At 42.4% G+C, this 26,079-nt stretch overlaps 1 protein-coding gene across 1 annotated transcript in view; it reads right to left on the bottom strand.

Annotated features, from left to right (window-relative positions):
- Rgs17 (regulator of G protein signaling 17) overlaps positions 1–25,201 on the bottom strand; it is a 94,314-nt gene extending 69,113 nt beyond the window's left edge. Inside the window, exon 1 of the mRNA XM_052750931.1 lies at positions 25,023–25,201. The gene's annotated coding sequence lies outside the window, so the exon portion shown is untranslated. The remainder of the gene's footprint in view (positions 1–25,022) is intronic.
- Positions 25,202–26,079: the final 878 nt, after the last annotated feature.

Raw genomic sequence — 26,079 nt, 5'->3', positions numbered from 1 at the left:
CTCAGAAGAACGGGAAAGACTTCCTCTTCTCAATGTTGACAGTGTATGCAGAAACTACCAACCACAACTTCCTCCTCCACTGGATGAGGACAGCAGCCTGAGACTGCTCCCCTACAGAGACCTTCTACCAAGATTAGCTAAACATGCTTGTTCTACTGTATACCATAAGCTCTTATCCTCAATTCAGATGTATAAAATAAATGTGCTGAGTCTCTGTGTTACTTTCATGCATTTGGTGCCCCTCACCAGAGACAGCACAGCTTATATGATCCCAGCCTTTATGTACATGTGTCTATACGTTCTTCATTCCCTCATGGTCCCAGTCAGGTCATTCTCTGAGGCCATGCAGAGTGTGTCAAAAGGTAATGGCAGACGTGCTTGCATTGTGAAGAACACTTACTTCCTAAAATGGCACAGGGCACAGGCTTACCCAAAGCCACTTCCTGTATTCGCTACTAGTGGTAACTTCCTGTGAATCTGCAGCGGCCCTGGTAGTAAGATAGCAGCAGATTCATTATCTAGCACTCATGCCACCCATGGAGGTGTCTTTCTTTAGACAGGAAGGCGTTTTGCTCTTCTACTGCCTTCTGCAATGGGAAGTGATAAGCCTTATCACTTGGTTCCTTGATAAGTCCTAAGAGCCAGGCCCCAGGCCACACCGTGAGAGGGGTTAACGGGACACAGTAAGAGGACTCAGATGGTCATACTTTGTTCTGTTTCCCCAACCCCAACCCTTCCATTTTACTATAGGAATAAAATGCACAAAACTAACATTCCATGAAGGTCAAAACAACTACACATGTACACAAACAAGAATACCCACAGAGGCCTGCTGTCCTGCCACTGCACTCCTAGAGATGGGACCTGGACTGCAAAGGAGTAGACTAAGATCAGAACCCTCAGGACTTTTTTTTATCTGATCCCTCTTTTATCCTTATGACTTACATTTTAAGTCTTACACGGAGTGGTAGCCGGTCATTCTAGAACCTACTTCCATTTTTAGTTTGGATGGAAGTGCCTTCAGATGGAAAGTAATGGCCTCCTTTCTTAATGTTCAGATCAAAGGGAAAGTGAATGACACATAGACGGTTTTGCTTCTTCAGTCAGAAGAGTTTCCCATATGCCAATCTGGTCAGCCAGTTTTTCAGAGAAAAGAAAAAAGAGGGGAGCTGAACCTTCGTTTCTATGACTTGCAACTCCATGCCACCCTCCCTCCCCCAGTATAAACAACACAGATGTAGGATGCAAGAGACACACACTTGAGTCATGGACATGATCAGAATGTATCAAGTACATAATGAAAACAGATAGGAAAGAAACCCTGGTCTTTATTAAAAGTGTCCCAACATACTTCATAGATGTTTCTGAAGCCCCTGTCACATCCAAAATGTCACAGACGGACATGGTCTCTTGGTACTCCCACAAGCCCCTCTATGCATATCCAGGATTCCAATAAACTGACAGCTGGCCTAGTGGATGGATCTTAAAATATATTTTTTGGACTATTACTTTCTTTTAAATGCTAATATTTGCAAACTCCAAAGCTCTGTGGTGCCCTCTTGATAAAGAGTAAAACACAATGTAAACACCAGGCAGTCTGTTTTCATTGTATCTGTGTCTTGTTTTGTGGTTTCTGAAAATATTTATTTTTAGGTCCTTCCCTGATACACAGGGGCTGCCACTTCCTAGAGTGGCAGCCACAACTGCTGAGTGAATAAAATGAGATACAATGAGACCATGTTATTAGAAATCATTATGAAAATGTGATACATCCATCTCAGAATTTCTATATTTCATGGAACAATGAATGCGGTGAATGTGTTTAGAATTTCCTCTAAATATCCATCTGGCACTCTGGTTATTCTTTTCCAGTTTTATTCATTGAAAACCAGGAACTTTACAACCAGTCACAAGACACAGAAATAACTTTTGGATAATGGCCTCTTGTTAGAAGGCCAGTGGCTTCTGTTTAATAGATCATTTAAGGAATGATGAATCTCAAATGTCACATTATCATTACGATCTCTAGTAACGGGTATTTTTTTTTTATTCCTTTGCCTTTGTAGTTTGTTTAAAACAGACCATAAAATATTAGCACCGATTGACCGAGACCGTGATAAGATAGCTGAATTTCCATGAGCTTTGGCAGAAGGCAGGGAGGGTGGAGACTGTTGCTCTGAGCTCATGCCTTCTGGCACAACCCGCTGCCTCTTCCAGGACAGCAGAGCCACACATCCGCTCGCTCACGTGCGGTGCTGTCCTCTTCTCCTAGCAACCATATTATGCTAAAGTGCAATGGCTGAGGTTGCCAGGATATTCTTCTATTCTTGTCTTCCCCAGCCAGCCCCAAAGCAAGAGAGTAAAAACAAATGAGAAGCAAAGACACAGGTAGCCGGGCTCAGAACAGTAACGTGCCTTTTCATTAAGAGGAAACGAATACAGCGAATCATTCTGTTGTTGATGTTTGCGAACTTTTCCTTTTTAACATCAGACAGACCAAGGGTAAAGATAAACTGGAAGAAAGACCAATTTCTTGCAATTGTCAGCACAACACAAAAACTGTACTGAACTGTAATTACTGTCTGGTTTCACAAATAACATTTCTGAAGTAAATACCACACACCGTAGAGCCAAAGACAGCACTGATGATCAAGTATATACTTTTGACATGTTAAAGTATATGAAAAACATGCATCTTTAGAAGACTGGGTGGTAGTGGCACATGCCTTTAATCTCAGCACCTGAGAGGCAGAGGCAGGAGGATCTCTGTGAGTTGAAGGTCACCCTGGTCTACAGAGCAAGTTCCAGGACAGTCAACACTACACAGATATCCATCTCAAAAGAAAAAAAAAAAGTGTTGAATCATGGCTTATCACCTCATTTGATATCGATTCTGAATTTAAATGTCTTCTGGTTTATAGAAAAGCCCACGTTAAGTGTCTTAGATGCATACAGCCCCAAACAAATTGAGACAGACCTCAGAGCCTTACCTGTCTTACACTGACATCTAACTCCATTATGCCATGTTGCCTCAGTTCCTTACCCAGATAACAGATTACAAATAGCCAACTTACATGCTTGCAGAACTTCAGACTGTTGATATGTTTGTCATGTTCTTAGCGATTCAGTGGGTGTCTTTGTCCTGCTTTTACAAATGAGAAAACCTGGTCCAAGAATGACTAGGTGACTCATCCAAGGTCATGTAATTAGAATTAGAATTAGAATTAATTGCAGAGCCAGGAGTGAAGCCCAAGATAAATGACTCCTCATCCAGAACATATTTGACTCAGGTCAGACATTAACTATCAGATCTGATACTGAATCATTGACATAAAGATAACGCAAAGAGCATGATATTTGGATATATACGAAGGCCTGGTATACATGTCTAAAGGGTTCATTGATTTATTCAATAAATATTTATTGAATGACTCTATTTTGGTACCTTGGATACAGTGGTCAGTAAGAGAAAAAAAAAAACCCAAAGCACATAGAACTTCGAAGTTGTGTGGACACAAAGTACATGTATGTCTGAGGTGGGGTAGCAATTTTAAATAAGTAGAAAGCATCCCTGAAAATGTGATGTTTGAGCAATGAGGTAAGAAAGCGAGCCACGTGGGTATCTATGGGAAGAACACCATGGGCAACAGGAAGAAAATGGATCAGATTGCGTGGGAGGAGCAGAGGGTGGGAGTGTTGAAAATGGCGAGTACTTAAGGCGAATGAAGATAGGCTATATAAGGTCTTTGGGAACCAAGGTTAGGATTGGAATCCTAGGCTAAGCATCCTCAGAAAATTTAGTAACCACAGCATCATCGAATCTGTCCTAGGATCCCACATAGGTCCACATCATCAGTCCAATTTGATCTTAAGTTATCTGGACTACAGATGCCATTCCTTTTGTTCTTGTGTTACTGTGAAGTAAAGGTCTGTTTCAGAGAGTGAGTGGAACCTTCTCAGCAAGAAGGCTACCTAATAAAAACGCTGAACATGGTAAGACAAGTCTACCCCCACCTCAACAAAAAGGATTTAGTCCCCTCTCCCAGTGAGCTTATAACTTAACCATGAAATCATGTAGGTCTCTTTCAAGTGTCCACTGTGGAGGAGTATGCACAGGGTTATGATTACACCAAGGTCGGCCAGAGACAGTGCTATTGGACATGGTATTTGAGGGGAACTTTGGCGGTAATATGTAGGGAGAGGTTTCCCAAGTTGGTAACAATAGGTAAAACATTCTGTACACAGGACTGCAGGGGTGGGTTAGCAATTACAAACCTCACTGTTCTTACAGTGGACACAAGTTTGGTTCCTAGCACCCACATGGTGGATCATAAACATCCATAATGCCAGTTCCAGGTATAAGACATACTCTTATGACCTCAGAAGGTGCCAGGCATGCACATGTGCACATACATGCAAACAGGCATTCACATACACATATAAAATGAAAATAAACCTTTTTAAAAATAGATGTTCAGAATTTGCACTAGGTAAGGTATCACACACCCTATAATCTACTTGAGAGACTGAGGCAAGAGGCCAGTAAACTTGAAGACTGTGTGGGGTACAGAGTGAGGCCATGTATGGGATTTTTTTTTTTTTTTTTTTTTTTTTTTTTTTTACATACAAAGAAAAGATTAAGATTTGGGAAAGCAAAGGGATGTGAAGCAGGCAGAGCATTCTCGGCTAGGAGCAATGTGAGCAACAGCACGCTGAAGAGAAGGATTAGCAAACATCCCCTGGGGTCAGCACATGGACTTGTGAGAGTAGACCAGAGTGAGAAGCAAAGTGATGGGGAGGCTGATCTAAGAACAGTGTGGGCTCTGCATTTGGAAGTTTCCTTTCTCAGAGGGACAATGCACTATTTTGCAAAGCCCTCTGTGTCTGCTGCTGTCTGTCACCTCTTCCTGGACGCTGAGTGAAAGCCAGCAACAGCAGCATCTCAGTCACTCCAACTCACACTGACTTGAGTGGATGGAATGCTTTACTGTGTGGGGACTGCTAAGTCTTCCACTTGGAACTGTAGCTACGGCTAGAACTCTGCTCTCTAGGTCTCAGGATAAAATATTTTAGGAGCCACGCACTTGTCCACCCATACCATGCGTTCTCCAGCTGAGTGCTGTGGTGATACATGAAGACTTGAACGCAAGTTTAACAGCTTTTATCCGATTTCCATCTGTTTTAAATTTCTTGTCTAGGCTAAGCTCAGTACATTCAATAATGAGTGTTTTATACTTTAAAAAATAATTCTGTGCACAACATAAAATTCTACATGTTTGCAGACTTACTGGATCCAATGGGTTTAGAAAAAGGGAGGACAGAGTGTTGGGAGGGGGTAGGATGAGGGGAAATCTGGGAGGAGATGGGGAGGGGATGAATCTGAACAAAATGCAATATAAGAAATTATCGGAGTTAATAAAAAAACATTGTTAGAGTCTATATTATATTTTCTGCCATATGAGGTATTATTATCATCAAATTTAAATTCTATCTAAACAACATGTGACATTTTGGACAATCAGCCTTTAAAAACGTCTTGGCTGTACGAAAGCTGTCACTCACTATGTTCTCACTATGTTTAGCCTGGAGTAATTGCCAGGCAACGGTGGAGTGCTTGCAGAGTCTTCTCCACACCCATCATTTCCAAACAAACAGAATACCAACTGGGGCATTAGCTATTGCTCCACGGCTTCCTGGAATTCATTCAGATCCATTCCCCCCATCTCCCCTGACAACAATCAAATCCCTCGAAGCTCTCAATAATCCATCATGTCTTACTTCGGTGTTATATCTCTGAAAACAAAAACAATCCTGTTTTTCTGTATATGCCATGATGAACCAGAAGAGGAGGAAAATGAGGTACAAGTAAGTTCAGATTGCTCTGATTTGTTTTTGTTTTTTGGTAAAAATTGCTTTTCCAGTAGCTAGAAACTTGAATGCATGCCAGTTACAAAAGATTCTAAAAACTACCCGCAACCATCCTCCAAAGAAGAGGATACCATTGATGAATTGAAATCCCTCTTCCCTCATTCCATGCCACCATAGCTCTGTGCATTACACAGCCTCCATCTGTAATTTCACCAAGAGTTTAGATGATACAGAATTAAATCCCTATCCTATTGACTACACATGCATTACAAGAATCTATTCCTTTTGTGGGATATATTCTTCTGTGTTTTTTTTTTTTTTTACTTCTGTTGAATATGATTTTCATTTTCTGATGCATTACAGACTTCTGCTTCAGTTAATTATGCTCTACATTTTCTGGAATGCTCCTCCAAGCCTAGAGCACTTGGAACCAGGTTTGGCAGGCAAATGCAAGAACAGTTAAGGGATGAAGATAAAACATGAAGTTCATTCCTGGGAAATTCCTGGAGGGGAGTCAGATTTCTTGTCTGAGAAAAAAAAACGAGCTCACTTCTCCCCCTTGTGCCCAGAACGTCGGATGCTACCAGCCATGCATTTTCTTGAATGGGAGCATGGGAGAGAGAAACTGCCTTCTTCAGTTAATGGCTCATGCCAGTATTTTTCAAGCTGTGCTTAGAAAACTTGCAGTAATACTCTGGGTTGAAATGGACTGGTAACTAGTTATGTCAGTTTTTAGGTCCCTATCACTAAATCACAGCCTGGCCCTACTATGTTCTTTTCATTCCTCTTCATGTGATCTATTTATTTGCACCCAACGTCAGTTCAGTATCCCTCCTTTAGGAAGGACTCCAGAGTCCCTTCTCAAAACACACTCAAAATGGAAGCACAGAGCCCAATGGAGCCAAGTACTTCTGTTATTTGTTCCTTAATAAGTTGGAATCTTCCCGAACAGAGTCTGACACATAGTGTTTAATGAGTGTCTGTTACAAGTGGAAGTCAATAGGATAAAATGCACACAAAATTAATGCATGAAACCCATTTATTTATTTTGCTTTCTACCATAAGTGCCTATCTCTCATTCTCAGTCTATGTTTACAGAAGCAAAAAGCAACAGAGCACCAAAAACAAGCAAAGGACATGGAAGAAGGCGAATTTAACTCCTGATTCACATTTGAAAGACGTGTAGCTGTGTTCGAATGTGGTTTTTTGAAGTTTCTATTATCTGAGTTTCTTTGCTGTCCTGTCTCTCTGCCATCATTGGGATGACAGATCCTCATTATACCAGAGACGAAGTGTGTAGGAAAAGTTACCTTATTTCAAAAATTTAATTCAAGAGTCTTTTCCCAATGAGGTTTTGAAGTCTTTTTCTTGCTAACATTCATTTCCATTTTGAAGAGTACATTGTTTCCCTGCGGAAACGGCAGTTTACTTTTGCTGGTACATGAAGATGACGCTCAGTAGCTTGCTCATCTTCATCTGGGGCAATTTAACATATTCTAATGAGGAAGGTCTTTGCTTTAAAAACAAACAAACAAGCGAACTTGGTTTTACTGACTTACTAATACAGTTAACATTAGGATCAAAACTTGCTCCGCATATAAGAAAAAGTATAGTCACAATGTTCTATTATTTTTCTAAGCTGAAAACCATGAGGTAGGGTGAAACTCAGATACCTTGAGTAAAGCTATTGAAGAAACATCAGTGTGTAATATCTGTCCCACAGCATCTTCCTTTTGGCTACAAGTTAAATCATTAGAGATAAGAAGAGAAAGGGAAAAAAAGCACCGTTATTTCTGCAGATGAAGATGATTTCAAGGTGGCTTTTGAACTCATCATGCTCTGTGATTCTAAACTCCCTTGCTTGTCCCCAGCTTTGGGGAAATTCCACCATCTCTATTTAGCAAACTTGCACCCTGCAGCCTGGAGCCAAGGCCCCATATGGTGCCAAGATCATCGGAATTGCTTCTCAGTACTAGTTCTAAGCCAAAAAAAAAAAAAAAAAGCAACACAAACAAGCCCCATAAATATTATGTACTATCTCCTAGTATATGTTTTTATTTTGATATAACATATCTGACATTTCTCAAGAATGACTAAAACTGAGGCTCCAGGACACCCCTTGGTACTTTTCCTGATGTCTCACCATTGAAAACTTTGCTCCTCACAGCCAACAAGCTCGGGGCACTCCAGCTCTCTAACAAACGTTAGAAAGTTTCCTGTGCTCTGCAATACACTGCAATCTGCTGCTGTTTCTCCACTCGTTGGTCCTGTCTTGTAGCTTCTGCAAGCCTGGTGTTCTCTGCCTCACCTCCTGCTCTCTCTCTAGATTGCCAGCTCCTGATCCCCTTCATCTCTAATTCTAACGCATTCCTTCCCACTCACGTTCAGCATCCTGTTTGCCAACAGCTCGACTTACCTTTTAGGGAAGTTTTGAAAGACAGTTCTCACAATTTTTATGGCGATCTGGAGAGCTTAGTCCCTAAAATGCATGCTTTGCAATCAGGAGGATCTAAGTATGGTCTTTTTTTTTTTTTTTTTTAAAGACAGATGTGGTGGTGCCTGTCTTTTTTGTTTGTTAATTTGTTTGTTGTTTTGTAATCCCAGTACTGTAAAGGTATAGATACACAGACTACAGGTGCTTGCTGGTCAGCCGGCCTAGCCTGCCTAGTGAGCTCCAAAGCCCATTGAGAGATGTTATCTCAAGATAATAAGGTGGCTGGTTCCCTCAGAAACAACACCAGACGTTGATCTCTGACCTCCACAGAAATGCAAATGGGTGCACATGCACACACACGAATGGGTAACATGGTATACTTTTATGTAATAAAGAAATTGGCATTGATGTAAATGAGGAGGGCTCATATTCTTTCCACTTACATCCTATCCCATATGAACATAGTCAGTTCATGATCTTTCCATTCCTATTAGTAAAGTCTTTTTGGTTTTGAGACTGAGTTTATCTGTGTAATAGCCCTGTGTTTGGATATCCTGAAACTTGCTTTGTAGACCAGGGTGGCTTGGAACTCACAGAGATTCACCTGCCTCTGCCCGCCAAGTGCTGAGTTTATAGGCATGTACCACCACACCCAGCCCATAAACTGAGTCTTTTGAATGTATAGGAAAATATAGACACAGTGAAGTGTGCCCTCTCCCCAGTGTTTCCATTAACAAACTGCAGCATTACCGTAGTCATCATTTTCCTCTCAACTACACATTGGGAGGCTTGGCTCCAGTCCCACCTCTACCCTCTCAGATCAGCACAGAGCTGAGTTCTTCCCTACACCACAAACCTTTCTTCCCTGAGCATACTAAGCACCTTCTATGTCTCTGGCACTAGCTTGTATTCTCCTGTGTGGGAGGAGGGAAATGGATAACACATAAAAAAATAATTGAACAGAACAGCAGATGCTGTAAAACATAGAAACACTGATGTTAGAGAATGATAGCAAAGAAGGAGAAGGATCACTTTAGGAAGAGTCCAGCAAAGGGGTCTGTTTGGAGCTGAACTGAAATCTGAACATTGACAAAGGATGGAGAGTTTGGCTCGAGAGGCTGCAGGGTTCAGCTTTCTCTCGCTCTCCCCAGAGGTAGTTCTGGAATTACCCTAATGCTCACCTATCTTCACCTTTCACACTAAAGAGTGTCTGGAAGCCTAACCAGTCTTTGCCCAAGGGAATTGCCACTGCTCTACTGGAATCTAAGAAGGACTTCATCTTACTTGGGCACACTTGACCTTAAAAGGCTTAAAGGAGAAACAGGAACTCTAGGCAAGGCTGGAATTTTGTCTCCTTTATCTACCATGACACCATCCTGATCTAATAATCTATGCCATATACTCTTATAGAATTGGATGCCAGAAAAGACAATGTTCATCTGAAAACTAACTTCTTTCATGGACTAATAAGTTATAGATACTCTCAGTAGTTACCCAGAAGCCTTAGTTAATGTTCAGGGCTCTTGTTCCGATCAGTCTTATCTAAATGTCCTGGTCCCTTCCCCACTCACCCCGATAACTTCTCTTGCTGCATTTTTATCTTGGTTATGTTTCAGTTCCATTGCCCTGAATGAAAGTTTCTTGAAAATTTCAAAAGCAGATAGTGTGTAAATCCCTCATTACAAAGGCATCCTAGACCGTGGCAAGTAGCAGCCTCATGGCAAAAGCGTGACAGTTCATCTTGGTTTTGATGTTACTCAAACTTCTGCTGCACGGCATAAGTTAGCTGCTCTTCTCGGTTTAAACTCTCTTTTTTTCAACTCTTTTCACAGGATTTATACATACATACATATACAAATATATAATTTATTTGTATGTCTATATGAGTATATTTAGTTAAAAAAAAAACCCTCTCTACTTCCTTGGCTTGAACACGCTGCAGAATCTTTATCCTTTCTTTAACACTTCTTGTTGTTGATGACCTCATGCATGAATGTACATATGTGGAATATATGTGCATGTGCATGCGCATGCGTGCATGTGCAGTCTTTTCCCACACATCCATTCAATATAAGCCCCAGGTTTCCACTGCAAGCTTTCCTACCCTTCCTGCATCTGTTAGAGACTTCAACATTTTTATCTCTAGCCCCAGTCTTTCTTTTGGAAAGACCCATTTCCTAATCCCTGGGGGGGCGGGGAGGGGGCGGAGGGAGGCGATGGGGAGGTCATTTGAACCTCAGAATTAGAAGAACATTTGTGGTTCCCACTCTGTAAATCTCCCCTATCATTACATCTCTGCCAATGTCTGTCTCCCCTCCGCTCTTAGCACAGCTTCCAAGGCAGCTCACCTCCCTAGCAGGCTGTGATTGTTTCAAAGCTATCTCCAGTAGGAAAGCTAAATCTCTCACAATGCCGTGTGTCCCCTGGTCCCAACGTTACTCCAGAGAGTTACAGTGAGAACTAAGATGCGCCAGCAGCCACTGCACGCCAGGGCATTGCACATATTGTCTCCGCTCAACTCCTCCGCCTTGAGGTTTTATTGCTTCCATTATGCACTGTGGTAATTTTGATTGAGTCTAATTATTTCCCATGGCTTCTCTCCAGGAGGTAAAACACACCCATCCTCCAGGGGAACCACTCTATTCCAGTCTCAGAAAGCACAAGTTTCTTCAGTCTCATCTCATGCAAATCTCTGTGTGTGTGTGTGTATATATGAGGTTTTTTTTTTTTTTATCATTTTTACTCTATTCCAGCTTTGATATGGATTGGCAGAAGAGAACAGTATTGTCACTGCTTATTCTGACCTGTGCATCTCTACTGGTGCAGCCCAAGTTCATTCTTGATATTCCTGTGGCTTTTTAACAATAGTGTCTGTAAGAATCCTGACACATGTCAAACAGTTTTCTAAACTTTATTTCAATCTCAAGCCTTCAATCACTTTGTCTTTGCACACATTAGTGGTATCTTATTTCCCAAATATTCGGGATTGAACCCTCCACATTAGCTTTAAGGCTCCCATTACATCCTCTACGTCTCTCTGTTGATGGGATCCTGAAGGCTCCAAGTATCTTCTCATAGTGCCCTCTTTTCAGAGATCAGGCTGCACTGTCTCTCACCTGGAGGAAGTTACACCCCTTCTCCTCCCCAGTACACAGACCTGCCCGCTAGAGTGCCCTTCCCAAACCCTCCCTGTCACCCAAGCTCCCTCCTTCAACAAACAGTGCTTGCTTATCAAGGAAACAAAACTTCCCACCCTGGAAGGGCCACAGGCAGCATAGGTCTGCTTTCTTCCATCATCCTGCAAGTTCCTACATGTCTTAGGCTATTGAAAATTGAGCCACATAGTATTTTTAAATTTTCCCAGTCTCTCTCTCTCTCTCTCTCTCTCTCTCTCTCTCTCTCTCTCTCTCTCTCTCTCTCTCTCTCTCTCTCTCTCTCTCTCTCACACACACACACACACACACACACACACACACAAACACCTCTCCTCACTCTTTGTGTAACTCTAGGGAAAATTTTGTGATTAAAAAGTTTATGATATCTTTTGACCTAAATTTAAAAAGCTTGTTTGATACCTGAATAACAAAGAAAAACTTTCACCTAGAGCAGAAATCTGCATCACATACATTCCTAATCATACATTATTTTAAGCTTGTATGTTTTAAACCATGTTTACAGAATTATTCCATAGGACTGTATTGTTGCTTTTGTGGTAATTTTGATTTGATTCTCTAAAAATTGAAAACACTATTGTGACATGAAGCCATAGAATTCTTTTCATTGTTGCAAACAAGAGCTGAGTTGAGTTCTTCACCATGTGTTTCTGAAGAGTTCAATGCTGGAGGTTGGAAAAGCATTCTTGAGACTTGAATTTTTCTGTATGTCAGACTTCTGACTGTGTTTGCCCCAGTACACTTGTGATTAAACTTTTAGCTTAGAAGCTAGCCAGACTATAACATTGAAATAGTACCTTCAAGTAAACACGTGACCACTGTGCAGTGGAGTGACTCTCTGAATGGTAAACATTGCTTGGAAAAGGGCAATGAATCTGCCTTTATAGGCAGCTGAGCTCTACTTTTTTCGAAACATTCTTTTACTATTTTTTTTTCAAATATAGAATATGCTCATCTACACCTTCAGGCACAAGAGATCCCAACAGTTTCTAAATTAAAAAAAAAAGATATTTTGTATTTCTTCTATTTAGACCACCTATATTGTTCAGCAATGTCTTCCTGAGTGAGGTACAGGACCAAAATAATTAGGGTCTCATCATAAACCCAGTAAATAGCGGCACACAGAGTGGTATTAGTATGAGGTCTTCAGGATTAGGACAACAACCACCAGTTGCTATTGTTCTGAGGATACCTTTCTCTCCAGTGTCAAAATGTGTGTTTGAATCTTTTCCTGTTGGAAGTTTATAAGCAACGTTCTGTCTGCAATATGGACTGTCAACCAGTCACCACACTCCCGGGGTTTGCCAATTACCTTGCTACTGCCTCAACAGTTGTATCTGACTAACTTGCCCAAGATAGGGATTCATCCGCCACCAAAAACCCATATCTTCCCAAGACTCCTCTGCCCTATAAATGTTAGACACTGCATTATGGCCCCAGCCCATTGCCCATGGGGTATTGAAGTCTCCAAGACATAAGTACTCAGTACCTTTGTTTTTATTACTCTTGAGCTAGGAAAGCCTCTCTTTGCTTACCAAAATTCTATCTTTCCATACTTAAAAAAAAAAAAAAAGAGTCATAATCTCCATGAATGTTCCCCAGATTCTGGTTTAGTTATCTAACATGATCGCAGTTCTTGAATTTACATAGCATTTTATTTCTCTCCTAGACTATTTTAATAATAAAAAGATACATATCTCCTTTCTTCAATTCATCCTCAGTCTCCTTGAGACTCAGCTAGGTCTTATTTAATTTTAGTATTCCCGGTTGTAGATCAGGGCTCCAATTACACAATCCATTAATTAAGAATAAGAAGGAAGGACAGAGAAGAGGTGACATTGATGAGTGGCTGAACCTGAAGAAAACATGGAGGTCAGATATGGACACTTGGAAACTCAACCCAGAGTCCTCTCTCTTTCCATCCTGTTTGCTTGTCTCTAGCTTAACTTTTTATTTATTTATTTATTTATTTATTTATTTATTTATTTATTTATTTATTTATTTATTTATTTATTTATTTCTGGTGCCTGTCCTGGATCTTGCTCTGTAGACCAGGCTGGCCTCGAACTCAGAGAGATCTGCCTGGCTCTCTGCCTCCCAAGTGCTGGGATTAAAGGCATGCGCCACCACCACCCAGTTAGCTTAGCTTTTTAGATTGTACTCTGTGAGCTCTACTGCCAGGTACATTGTCTCCGTTTTTTTCCCCCTGAAATCTAACCAGACTAGAATTCTTTTGGGGCTAAGTGCTCAGAGGTCAGTGCACTAAGTACCAAAGTTGACTTCAGCTATCATGAGCAGCTTCACTGAGTGACCACTTTTGGCAAGCCTACTAAGTCCCAAGCAGACATTCTCTTCAAGATAATCTTAGTGACAATAAGTGAAAAAGCTTCTCTATTCATACTTGTCACTCCCCTGGAATCTTAATAGTTTAGATGTTAAGTCACTGAATTGCCCTGTTATTCAATAAAGAAAAGCTTAGCTTGCACATTAATTTACTGATGCTATTTACATATACATAGGGGTGTGTCTACTCATAAAACCAGAACTGATCTTATACACGTCAGATACACAAACAGTTGCACATAAGAAAGAAAAACGTGGCCTAGATATTTTATCAATGTGACTGAATTTTGGTATCACTTATAAAATTTTGTCAACTATTTCCAGTAAACTACACACCAGGGCAAGAAGTGCTTCATGTTTTTTTCTCCTTCCTGGAATTGACATTTATTTAATGGAATTCTACCTCATGACAACCTACTTGCATCACTCAGATGTTTAGTCAACGAAATTACTGAATTAATGGGGAAAATTACCTTCTTAGGACTGGGTTGCCTGAAGTCTCAAAACTAGACATGGTTACATAATGTAGCAGTTATGTAATGATGCGGTGAACAGGATTATACTTTAAAATACAGTGAGTTTTAGCTGGGAGTCTCATTTTCTGATCGCAGCCTTGCTTCTTTCCCCTTGAATCTCTGTTACCTCATAGCTGCCACCTCGCTACTTCTCATGTACGTAACTTGCTGTTCCCCAAACACTAAGCTATGATCATATAAGCGTCACGTCAGTTGTTTGCCTTTCCATCCATGAATAAACACACATACACACACACACATCCACGTACGGAGGCATGAATCATCTACTCCAGATATTACACTTGGGAGGTAATTCCAATCGATAAAGGATTTCCCATCTCTTGGCTTTCAGTATTAGATCATTACATAAGCATATTTTTCAATGAACTCACTCATTTCTATAAATACAGGTAAATCATTAGACACTGACTTTACTAAAGATCACTTTATCTAGACAGTTTCTTCACCAGTGGAAATTGGGTTTACTTGATATGAGCAGATAGAGGAAGCATGGCCTTCTATAGCTTGAATGAAAATTGCCAGCGTTAGTTATTCATAACTTTGCGCAGATGGGACCAACCAGGCAGTTTATCCTTGGACACCAAATAGGTAACAAAACGTCATTATGTGTGTTTTTCTTTTTAAATTTGTTGGTGTTTTAATTTGTCCTGATAGACTAAGACATTTGTGTTCAGAGAGAGCGATGCATTGATAGGTTTAAATTTTCTGATGAGAGCTTATCTTTCAGTCCTCTAAATAACATCAAATAGGGTTAGCAGGTTGGCAGAGCAGGTAAAGGCACTTACCACACAGGTGTGATGCTCTGAGTTCAAGCCCTGAAATCCATGATGACGGGAGAGAACCAACTTGAGAAAGTGCGTGTGTGCGCATGTGCACATGCACACATTTGTGCACAAAGTTTAATAACAAGCATATATTTAAAACACACAAAATAACAGTATATGTCAATGGTTTCCAGATGTGGTAGAAATGAGAAACAAAAGAGTTTGTATACCTTCTTCCTCAATTTATAGATTTAGAAATAATCTGCATGAGAGGCTGGGGAGATGGCTCACTGGGTACGGTGCTTGTTGTAGACATTTGAGGTTCTGAGTTCTGAGTTCTGATCTGCAGTACCACATAAAAAGTAAAGATCTGAGTGCAGCCATGTACACCCATAATTCCAGCACTGGGAAGGCTGAACAAGCCAATTCTAGGGGCTCTCTGGTCAACCATCCTCCTCAAAACTATGAGGTCCAAGTTCAGTGAAAGATGTCCTGGAAAATATGGTGAGGTGACTGAGGAAGACATTCTCTTATCTTCATATGTACCCACACTGGTGAGTGCGTCACCTACACATGTGTACACACACAGATAACACCCACACATACAACTCACACACACTCATGCAATGCACACACAGTCATACTTTTCTTGGTACTATGACTAACAATACTAACAAGGGGCAGGGGAGTCAAATGTCAAACTTCACTAAAGCGCAGGTAGGAAAGTATGAATATTGCATCTCCCAGTAGAGTATTCAATACTTTAACTTAAGGTCTTGGACATTGATTCACAGAGCATCAATACAGTAAGGTATGCCAGTTTATAAATGACACACGCTACTACATATTGATCCATGTAGGTCTATGCCTTAGGGCCTTCAGGAAAGCTCTTGCATTTTTTTCCTTTGCATTTATCCTGTCAAATTTGGCCACACACAACTGAGACATAACAAGCAAAATGTGGCACAATCATGCTGAGCAGTGATTTAGAAAAGAAATAGGTTCAAACTTCAAATAAGCACACATTGTTATTAACTACCCAGTTGAAGATTTAATGACAAGCGTGTTGAATCTAGTGGCTGACAGGGGTTCCACTTATCTTCAAGTTCATCATTCCTAGTGTGGACATCTTTTATTACTACAGATAAGCAAACTAATGGTGTGTGCGTAACATTGCTGAGGACGATTACATCTTTACTGTTCTACAGATCATATCAAACCTTTGAAGATCAGGATAAATCTGGGCAGTAGATTCAGAAATCACGCTAGTGATTACAACAGGTCAATTTTGAAGATATTTTTATGTTTCCAAAATCAAAATTTTCTTTCTCAAAGGAGTATTCTGGCATCACGGCAAATACCTGTAACTCTAGCATGCAGGAACACAGAGGCAGGAACATTAGGAGGTAAAGGTTATCCTTGGCTACCCACTGTGTTCAAGGCCATCCTAAGCAATGTAAGACCCTGTCTCACATACACACAAAAAAGTTGGTTAATTAAAAAGGGAAACATCTTGCAATTGGGACCTCTGTTCTATTTCTCAAAGAACATTCATTGTCAAAGATGGAATGGGAATAGTATCAGAAGGAAACAACGCACAGCATTCTAATCCATAGGCCCTATAGCAGCACATGGGCAATATGCTGGCTCCTAGTACATCTGATGCCAACACTTCAGGACATCTTAAGCCCTTTCAGGACAGTCACCCGAAAGGCACTTTGAATAGAGGAGGGGCATAGAACAGAAGAGGCAGAAGCTGGAGAATCTCCAGGTTTGTAAGCTCACCAAGAGGCTTAAGACTGCTACATCTTGGTGGCTGTTGCTCAATCGCTGGCCAGGCACCAGTAAAACCACTTCCTGCTTTTCTTCTTGTCTTCGACTCTCTCCTTAGCAGCCCCCCTGCCCTTTAGGGGTAGAGTCTTCTAAACGTTGAGATCAACTAACTGAAATTCCTAAATCCTAAGGAACTCCTTGCCGACTGCTTTCACGTGGTATCGGGGGCGACTCGGACCCCGAAGGCCCCAGTCCTATGAGATAAAATTAAAAGAGTGTGTTGAGGAAGAAATCCATGTGAATTTCTTAGACACAGGGGTCACATGTAGTTAATCTTTGCATCTAAAATTCATACCATGGAGCCTAACATAGTAGCTACTGGAAATATGAATGACTGAAAAGTGTTTATTTCAATGGTTAGGCAAACTAGTCAGAGAAAGAGAAAACAAGAAACAGACAGGGAGACAGGCTTCTGCATGGATAGGGGCCCCTTGGCTAAGACAAGGACCCCTAGGAAAGTGAAATCTTTCACATGGGTATCATCCATGCAGTGTTTCTTGTGTTCATTTAACCACAGAAGAGTATGTAATGCTTGCTGAGAGATTGCCAGTCTAACAGGCATTTTACATAGATGTATCCTCGAGTTCACTCCTTCAGCATTTTATGAAAATTATCATTTTCAATGTTATAGATAGCGGTGAGGACCGGGCTAAAAAGGAATCAGGGCTAAACGAGTTATTTGCAATAAAAGCCTTGGATGTGCCTACAAGTCACGTTCTCTGCTTTTAAAATTTCTGTCACTCGGGAGGCAGAGCCAGGCAGATCTCTGTGAGTTTGAGGGCAGCCTGGTCTACAGAGCGAGATCCAGGACAGGCACTAAAACTACACAGAGAAACCCTGTCTCGAAAAAAACCAAAAAAAACCAAAAATCTCTGTCAAGGCGATTTCCCACATGTTGATTACACCTGTTATTTAAATGAAATGTCAAAATGTCAGACTTAAATTTTGACTAATTGAAATAAAACAATTAGTAGGTACTCCGTGCTCAGCAGTAGATGGCTAACACAAAGTGAGATCAATGGTGGTTTTGTAGATTTTTTCCTACTCTTACTGGTCTTTTGCTTTTATAGTATAGTTTCTGGTTTCATGTTTTTATGGGTTTGGGTTTTTGTGCGTGTGTGTTTCTTATGATTTTTCTTCTTCTTCTTTGTTTCTTATGATTTTTCTTCTCCTCCTCCTTCTCCTCCTCCTTCTTCTTTTTTTCTTCTTCTTCATTTATTTATTTTTGTTTTTCGAGACAGTTTTTCTGTGTAGTTTTGGTGCCTGTCCTGGATCTCACTCTGTAGACCAGGCTGGCCTCGAACTCACAGAGATCCACCTGCCTCTGCCTCCCGAGTGCTGGGATTAAAGGCATGTGCCACCACCACCTGGCCTATTTTTTTCTTTATTTGCCTGTTTTCTAAAGGGAGGCATGGAGTTGGATGGATGGGAAGATGGGGAGGAGATGGGAGAGTAGATAGGGGAGAGGAAACTATACTCAGAATATATTGTACAAAAATTTGGGGGAAATAGAGATAAGGGGTAGATATCTTGGACTAAACTTGACTTAATAATTAGATAGACAGGGTCTCACTGTGTAGCCCTGGTGGCCCAGGACTCTTTATGTAGACCAGGCTGGCTCACACGCACGGAGATCTTCTTGTCTGTTTTCTCAATGCTGGAGTCAAAGGATTGTACCACCATGCCTGGCAAAACTTTTTATAATATACAAAAAAAAAAAAAAAAAAAAACCCCATGTTTTTCATTGAGACCAAATGAGCTGATACAGTGTGGGCCTAGTGAAGTTTCCATTGGCTAACTAAGACCAACGCCATCTGAAGAAGTCGAATAAACACTTATCTGGTTCCGTCACTGATGCCATAGTTTTCCTCTGGGCTGTGCCTGTTTTATTGTGATGCCACAGCTCTTGCATTGCAACCTGTATATTGCAATAGCCAATCAGCAGTACTATAAAAAAGCCTTTGGTCCAATATAAGGAAGTAAATATTTGCTTTGTGAACCACACTCATTGTCTATAATAAAATTATATTTATTGACAAAGGGATTTAAAAGAAAATGTCACATGCAAAGTTTGAGAAAGTCAAGGGGGATTTTGGACATCAATACCTCTTGCTAGAATTCCCAGTACACAAGATACTTGTATAATTCTTATGAAAACCTTGCACATCTACATAAGTAACAACTCAAATTTAGTTCTATTGGAAACAGGATTTCATTTCCCGCCGCTTTGCTCATAAAGACCTCCCACCTATCATTAGAAAGTTCAGGCTCACTCCCGAATCACTGCATTTGACTACAGTAAGTAAATGCAAATATCTGATGATTATAACATTTTATGCTCAGCAGTTTATTTAGTTCTTAGAGAATGCCATAGATTTTTTCCAAGTTCAGTGATTAAACTTTGGGAACTAAGTCTGTCTTAAGTCATAGAATTTTAAAAGTCAAAACTATGAGGTCGTAAGGTCATTGCTTTGTGCAGGGAAGGTGTCTCAGCAGGTAAATGTGCTGGCTGTGCAAGCTTCTAGACCTGAGCTTGATCCTGGAGATCAAGTAAGGATGGAGGGAGAAAACTGACCTCTATACATATGTCATGGCATGCTCTCTCTCTCTCTCTGTCTTTCTGTCTCTCTCTTCCTCCCCTCTCTCTCACACACACATTAATAAAAACATTCATAAAATTAAGTTTTTTAAAAGCCCACTGATTCACGAGGTACAACTGTGGCAGTTTGAATGAGAAATATCCCACAGAGGCTTGTGTAATTGAGCACTGACTCCCCAGCTTGCAGTGTTGTTTGGGAGGCTGTGAACCTTGAGGGGGTGGAGTCTTGCTGGGGGAAGTCCTTCCCTGGAGCAAACTTTGAGAGTATAGAGCTCACTCCCAGTCAGTGCTTGTTCCTCAATTCCTGCATGTGGTTGTGATGAATATCGGCTTCCTGCTCCGGCAGGCACGCCTTCCCTGCCATTTCAGACATTTAGTCTCCTGGAAATATAAGCTAAATACACTCTTCCTTAAGTTGCTTTTGGTCATGGTGTTTGCTTACAGTAACAAAAACCATAATTAATATACACACTCTGGACATAAAAATCATTAGTGCAATAAATTAGACATTTGCCTTTAAATGTTTAAATTTTACATGCAGCTGACATTTAAGGATAGGATATAATACTAACCTGACATGATTTTATAACTCAGTTTAATTATTTTATTTTGACGAAAATTTCACTGAATCCCCTCATAAGATCTCTATCATGCCCATCTTCTTTTTAATCCATTGAAACTGGGATGTGCTCTTTACAACATCAGCAACTGATAGAAATAATCTGCAACAGCCAGGGAACTCTTTATATTGAACCATCCATACTAAAGTGTATGGTTGAAAACAATTCAGTGACCGGGTGCTCAGATTCTGAAAGGAACTGGGCAGGCTGGAATGAAAGCCTGGACACCAGGGCATGAGCTCCTAGAGCTATGCTTTCCTGACTTCCCAACTGATCTGGCTCCAATCCTTCAGGGTTAGCCACGGTGATTTCTCTAATATTTGCCACACACACTCTTTGCCACTGAGCATGGCCTTTCCTTGTTTGTGTTTCCTTTTTAAAAGACATCACTATTATCACTCCAGGAACAAAACAACGTTTGAATAGTGTTATATATGCAAGCAGGTAAGTGACACAAGCAAGTCACCTTTGAAGAAAGAAAATGATCACAAGCACGTCACAAGGTAATTTTCTTTCTTAGTAAAATGTGAAAAATTGAAAAATATTAATTTTATCTACCAACTTAGCAATGGGTTTTTGAAAAAAAAAAGAAACATATGCTGATAAGAATTAGATAGTGTACCTATCAAACCTAAGGGAAACAGATACATTACAGGTATGCATAAAAGATAAGAGAATAAAGGCACACATCAGTTAAAATAGGAAAATACTAGAAAGAACATAAAAGCTCACAAATAAAAAGAATGTCCAATAAATTAAGCCATGCCTAAAGTGAGTTATTTTGCAGTCACTATATGACACTAAAATTCAGAAACAGTAACAAGGTAAGAGGATTTTTGTTTGTTTGTTTGTTTTTTCTTTTTTCTTTTTTTCGAGACAGGGTTTCTCTGTGTAGCTTTGCACCTTCCCTGGAATTTGCTTGGTAGCCCAGGCTGACCTCAAACTCACAGAGATCCGCCTGGCTCTGCCTCCCGAGTGCTGGGATTTAAAGCGTGCACCACCACCGCCTGGCTTAAGAGGATTTTTTTTTTTAAAAGAGCAAGAATATTGCTGTTCAACACAAGTCAATTATTCAAATGATGGCTTGCCTATGCATAGATGAATTGGTGGTCAAGTACATCTCCTGTATGTGTACTCTATCTGTGCTTTAAGCTAGCCCAGGATCACTGCACAGGAGGAAACTGAGTAACAGTTGAATAACAAAGTCACTAAATGGAGGAATCAGGACATAAACCAAAGATGTCTTGACTGAAAATTTGTGTTTATTATATCCATGTGTCCTCATTTCATATCAGTTCCTGTGTTCCAGGAGATCTAAAATAAGCAATTGTGGTTTTATCACCAGAAGCAAATCAATACTATAAATGTTATATCAGGAGAATGTATTCACAATTCTAAAGCTTGCTGCCTCCAAGATGTGGGACCACGGGCATAATTTCAGTGAGGGTACTTAGTAAAGAACATGAATGTGTGCATGCGCATGTGTGCACACACACAAAGGAAGACTTCTTTTCTCCACCTTGAGAGACTGTCTCTCACTAAATCTGGCATTAGCAGTTCCTGCCAGGTTGACTGATAACAAGTTCTGGGATCCTCCTGTCTGTCTTCCTGAAACCCAGTGTTGAGGTTATAGGCATTCAGAACATGCCTTGCTTATATGTGGATGACAGGGATCTGAATTCAGGTCCTCGTGTTTTCAAAGTCAGCGTTCTTATCACTTAAGCCGTCTCCCCTCATGCCACCGTGGTTTTTGAAACAAGGTCTCTCACTGAACCTGGAGCCCACAGTTTCAGCTAGGCAGGTCGGAAGACTTTTCTGAGCCACAGCAATTTTGCAAAGTTAACTCATTTTGGAAATATTTAATACTTCCCCTTCTTAGTTACTGTGCTAGGTGCTGGCACAGCAGCAAGTATAATAATCTAAGTGGATTTATTTTTAAGTTACTAAAATGTCTTTAGAGAGGATAAATTGAAGTGAGGGGAGACAGGAAAGATGGACAGTATATCTCCATCAATCTCACATCAAACATCCCACTGTCTACTTAGAGGTAATGATGCATTTGTTTTAGTAATCAGAAGATAATTTACTGATTCTCACATTTTCTCTTCTGGAGAGTGAAGTATCTTCGTTGTTCTGTAGACAGAACCTGGTATCCAAATCCCCTGCAGAAATGCTGTAGTCTGGATTCCCATCCCTTTCAGCTCCATGCTTCACTGCTAGTGTCTATGTCTCCAGGAAAGCCCATGCATTTCAGCAAATGGACTTCTAATGCAAGATCCCCTGTCTTCCCAGCAGAACATTCACACCTAAGTTCTTCCTTACCCTTCAGTCTGTGAGTCAGCAGAATGTTCATCAGTTAGGACAGAGATCATTTCTATTTAGCTGTTTAATAAAGCCAAATAAGAATGTGGCTTTTTGCTTTCGAAGTGTCTAACACCAGGGTATGCTAGTGAGACTTATTTTTCATGAAAAAGATTAAGAAATCCTTAGGAATGATGACGGATTTAGACCATTGACACTACAGCCTCCAAAACTGAGGAGGGAAAGCTTTTTATTTGCCTTAAAAATGAGCACAGAGCCCAAAGTAGGGACTAACCCATGGAGTCGTTGAGGCAACACAGGCAAAATTAAGGGAAATGGGCAAAACGAACACCATACATTGCTTGTGTTAAAGTGAGTGGCTTTCTTTATCTTTTGGAGATAATTTCAAAAGGGAAAATGGCTACCGGGGGATCTGGGTTCAGGTGTTATTCCCAAGGACAGGCATCTCATTTAACAAATTATCTCTCTTTCTGTAATAATAAACATTTGTTTTCTTTGCTCCCCAAACTGTAAATAAACCTCATCCACAGGTCCTAAATACAGTCCTTAAGATTATAAATTAGTAAATAAATCTATGCTGCCATTAGTGGGCTAACTACAGTTTTGGTTCATGCTAACAGAAGAAGCTGCTTCATAATAGTAACTTAACAGAAGGTCAAACTTCTCAGTCATGTGACTTGAGTATGAATTATCCTTTGATTAGTTATCAGTGTTGCAATGCATGTCCCATGCATAACTGCTACTGTTACTAAAACAGATTTCAGAAATGCATACAAAGAATTTAAAGAACTTCACAGTTTGTGAAGTCTTTAATACATACAGCGTCTAGTAGCTCAGAACCTATGAGGAAAATATCGTCTTCATTATGGGAGCAAAAATTTATTTCTCGATTTGCCAATTAAACGGTTTTCATAAAGGTTCACCACCCTGAAAACCAGTGTGCCTGAGAGCCAGAAATGCAGATGGACCAGTTTATCCTAGATGGGAACCAAACTAAGGTTTCTCTTTATCTGTGATAGCCAACCCGTGATGGACAGAATCCCGTTTTAAACTCCCCCACCCACCCACCCCCACCACCCCGGTTTAAGGAGATGGAAAGGAACAGCTAAAAGCTTGCAAAGTTCACCAGACAAGACACAGAAGGATGAATTTACTGAAGGATCAATAGGGAGCCGGGAGTGTTGGAAACACTATGTTCGGAGCCAGGGGCAGGGTTCCTGGGCAACCAGAATCTTGCAAGTGAGCCTGCATCCCCAGCTCTCAGTGGAAGAAGCAGCAGCACAGCTGGTCTCGAACCTGTATCTTTTATACCAGGTGACCCTTGCTCAGTCTCTGGGAGCCCTCAGACTGAGTGAGTGGCGCAGCAAGCTGCCTCCTGCTAACCAGGAGCAGGTCTCCACCCGATGCTCTGTCCTTCCGCCATCCTCAGGTCCTCCGACATTTTTCACAGAGACACAGAGGTAGGGAGAAGAGGAGACAACAGGAAAGTGTCTGCGCCCAGCCTCTGCGGCAGCGGGAGAAAAGAGAGGAGGAGGAGGAGGAGGAGGAGGAGGAGGAGGAGTAGGAGGAGGAGGAGGAGGAGGAGGAGGAGGAGGAGGAGGAGGAGGAAGAGGAGGGAGACTAGCTAGCGAGGAAGCAGCTAGAAGCTGTGATCCATCTGTAATCAGGAGAACCAGCTCCCACCGCAAGGAAGTCTGTGATGCACCCAGCGGGGCAGCGGCTGGGGGCTGGTGGGCGTTCCTGGTCCTCACCCCCTAGATTGCCCTAAAACCGACTCGGTGCCACGCACACCAGAACTCGCTTTCTCTAGACTAAGGGCTGGGGGAGGAACAAAAGAGACTCTCACCTTCTGCGCGCACACACATCACACACACACACACACACACACACACACACACACACACACGCACGCACACGCACACACACGCACACACGCACAGCAGCTGCTCAAGGTATCTGTAAAACCATCATCCGCACCTGAATCGGTTATTTTCCCTAAAGGCACCAAAAGATAAAGGGAGAAATGAGACCATCCGAGGTGGTCCGCGGCTGAGACCAAACAGCCACGAAAAGCCTGGGGACCCCGAAGCCCTGCGCGCTCCCCCTCCAGCCACCGCAGCGCCCTCTCTCCTCCCGGTCCCCGGAGGTGTTGAGCTCTCTCCCAGCGGGAGCGCGGACACCCGAAACCGAGCCCAGGCAGGACAGCGGTCCAGCCCCTCTGCGGAGCCCGGGGGACGCAAGTGGACCGAGCCCTGCGGCGGGCCACGCGGGATTCAACTTCGCGGAGCCACGGGGCGGTGCTGTCCGCCGAGACCCGCGCACCCCACTGTCTCCCCAGCCAGGGCACTGGCGACGGACGCCCCCCCCCTCCCCTCCGCCCCCTAGTTCCTGCACCTCCCCCTCGCCGCGGGAATGGGGGGGGGAGGCAAAATGAGAAAAGAAAAAAAAAAATCAAAGCCACCCATCAGTGCAAAGCAGACATTTTTCTGTCATTTCTTATCCTCTCAGGCATTCAGAGGTCGCGCCTTACCGGGTGGCCTTGGGGTGTGGGTGAGCGCACCGCGGTCGGTCCGAGGGTGCGCGAGGCTGGGCTGCTGCGTCCTCTAGAGGAGCCGGCTCGCTGCCATCCGCCCAACTTCAGCACCCGGCGACGGAGAGAGGGAGACAGGCCAGCAGAGAGCCGGGAGGGAGGAGGCTGGGGTGGGCGGGGAGGGAGCGCAGCGGCTCGCAGCGCATGCGTCTCGCCGACCGGCGCAGCCCCTCGCCCCGCGTGGCCGGAGGTGAGCCGTCCTCCCCTCCCGCGGGCGCGCGGCCGCGTGAGTCACCGTCGCGTCCCCTGCCTGGCGTGCCCGCCCGGGGACCGAGCTCACGGTGATTCGGTGCCAGGCAGCTCTGGCGACAGCAACGGGGAGGCTCGGGGTGCCTTCCTGGAAAGGACACACTCTGGAAGAGGAGGACCCTCCTAATTCGCTTTTTTCACCCACGGCTCGAGTAGTGTTCACCCTGGGAGCAGGCTTGCGGGTCTTTCAGGCAAGCAAGGCGCCTTAGGCTTGGGTTGGCCTCAGCCTTCTTGTCTGGGGGACTCAAAAGTGTAAAGTTAAATAAGTTCGAGTCTTTTACTTTATTGATGTCTTGCCCAGAAACACCCAAGAATTCTTCCAGGAGCTCTCTGGACTTAGGTATATGCACCCTCTGGGCCACTGGAGGTGGGGTTCAGTGAGAGAAACCTAATGCCAGGCAGGAGTCAAGAACTCTTAGCCAGGTGTGGAAACCTGGGGCCTAAAGCATCCTTCTAGGACTACTTGACGGCGGCGACAGGCATTGCTAATCTTTCTGCTCCCCAGCAGAGCCCAGCTCGGTGATGGAGCCTCGGATGCTTAATGCATTCCAAGCACTAGATTGTACCTCCTGTGATTAGGCTGAAGTGTTTCTGAGGGGGAGCGAGAAAAGCGGATGTCTTTCTCGTTAGATTCCACATCTGTGGGAAGAGGAATGAGTCCCCGCAGGAATGATTAGGCTCTTTCCTTACACCTAATTAGAACTGATTGCTTGTAGATGTCTATGACGGCCCCCTGCTGGAGTTCTCC

The sequence above is a fragment of the Peromyscus californicus genome, unplaced genomic scaffold (genome assembly GCF_007827085.1).
Source record: "Peromyscus californicus insignis strain IS unplaced genomic scaffold, ASM782708v3 Scaffold_22__1_contigs__length_63687245, whole genome shotgun sequence".
Taxonomy (NCBI): domain Eukaryota; kingdom Metazoa; phylum Chordata; class Mammalia; order Rodentia; family Cricetidae; genus Peromyscus; species Peromyscus californicus.
Note: the sequence above shows the minus strand (reverse complement) of the source record. Positions and strands in the feature narration are given on the sequence as shown.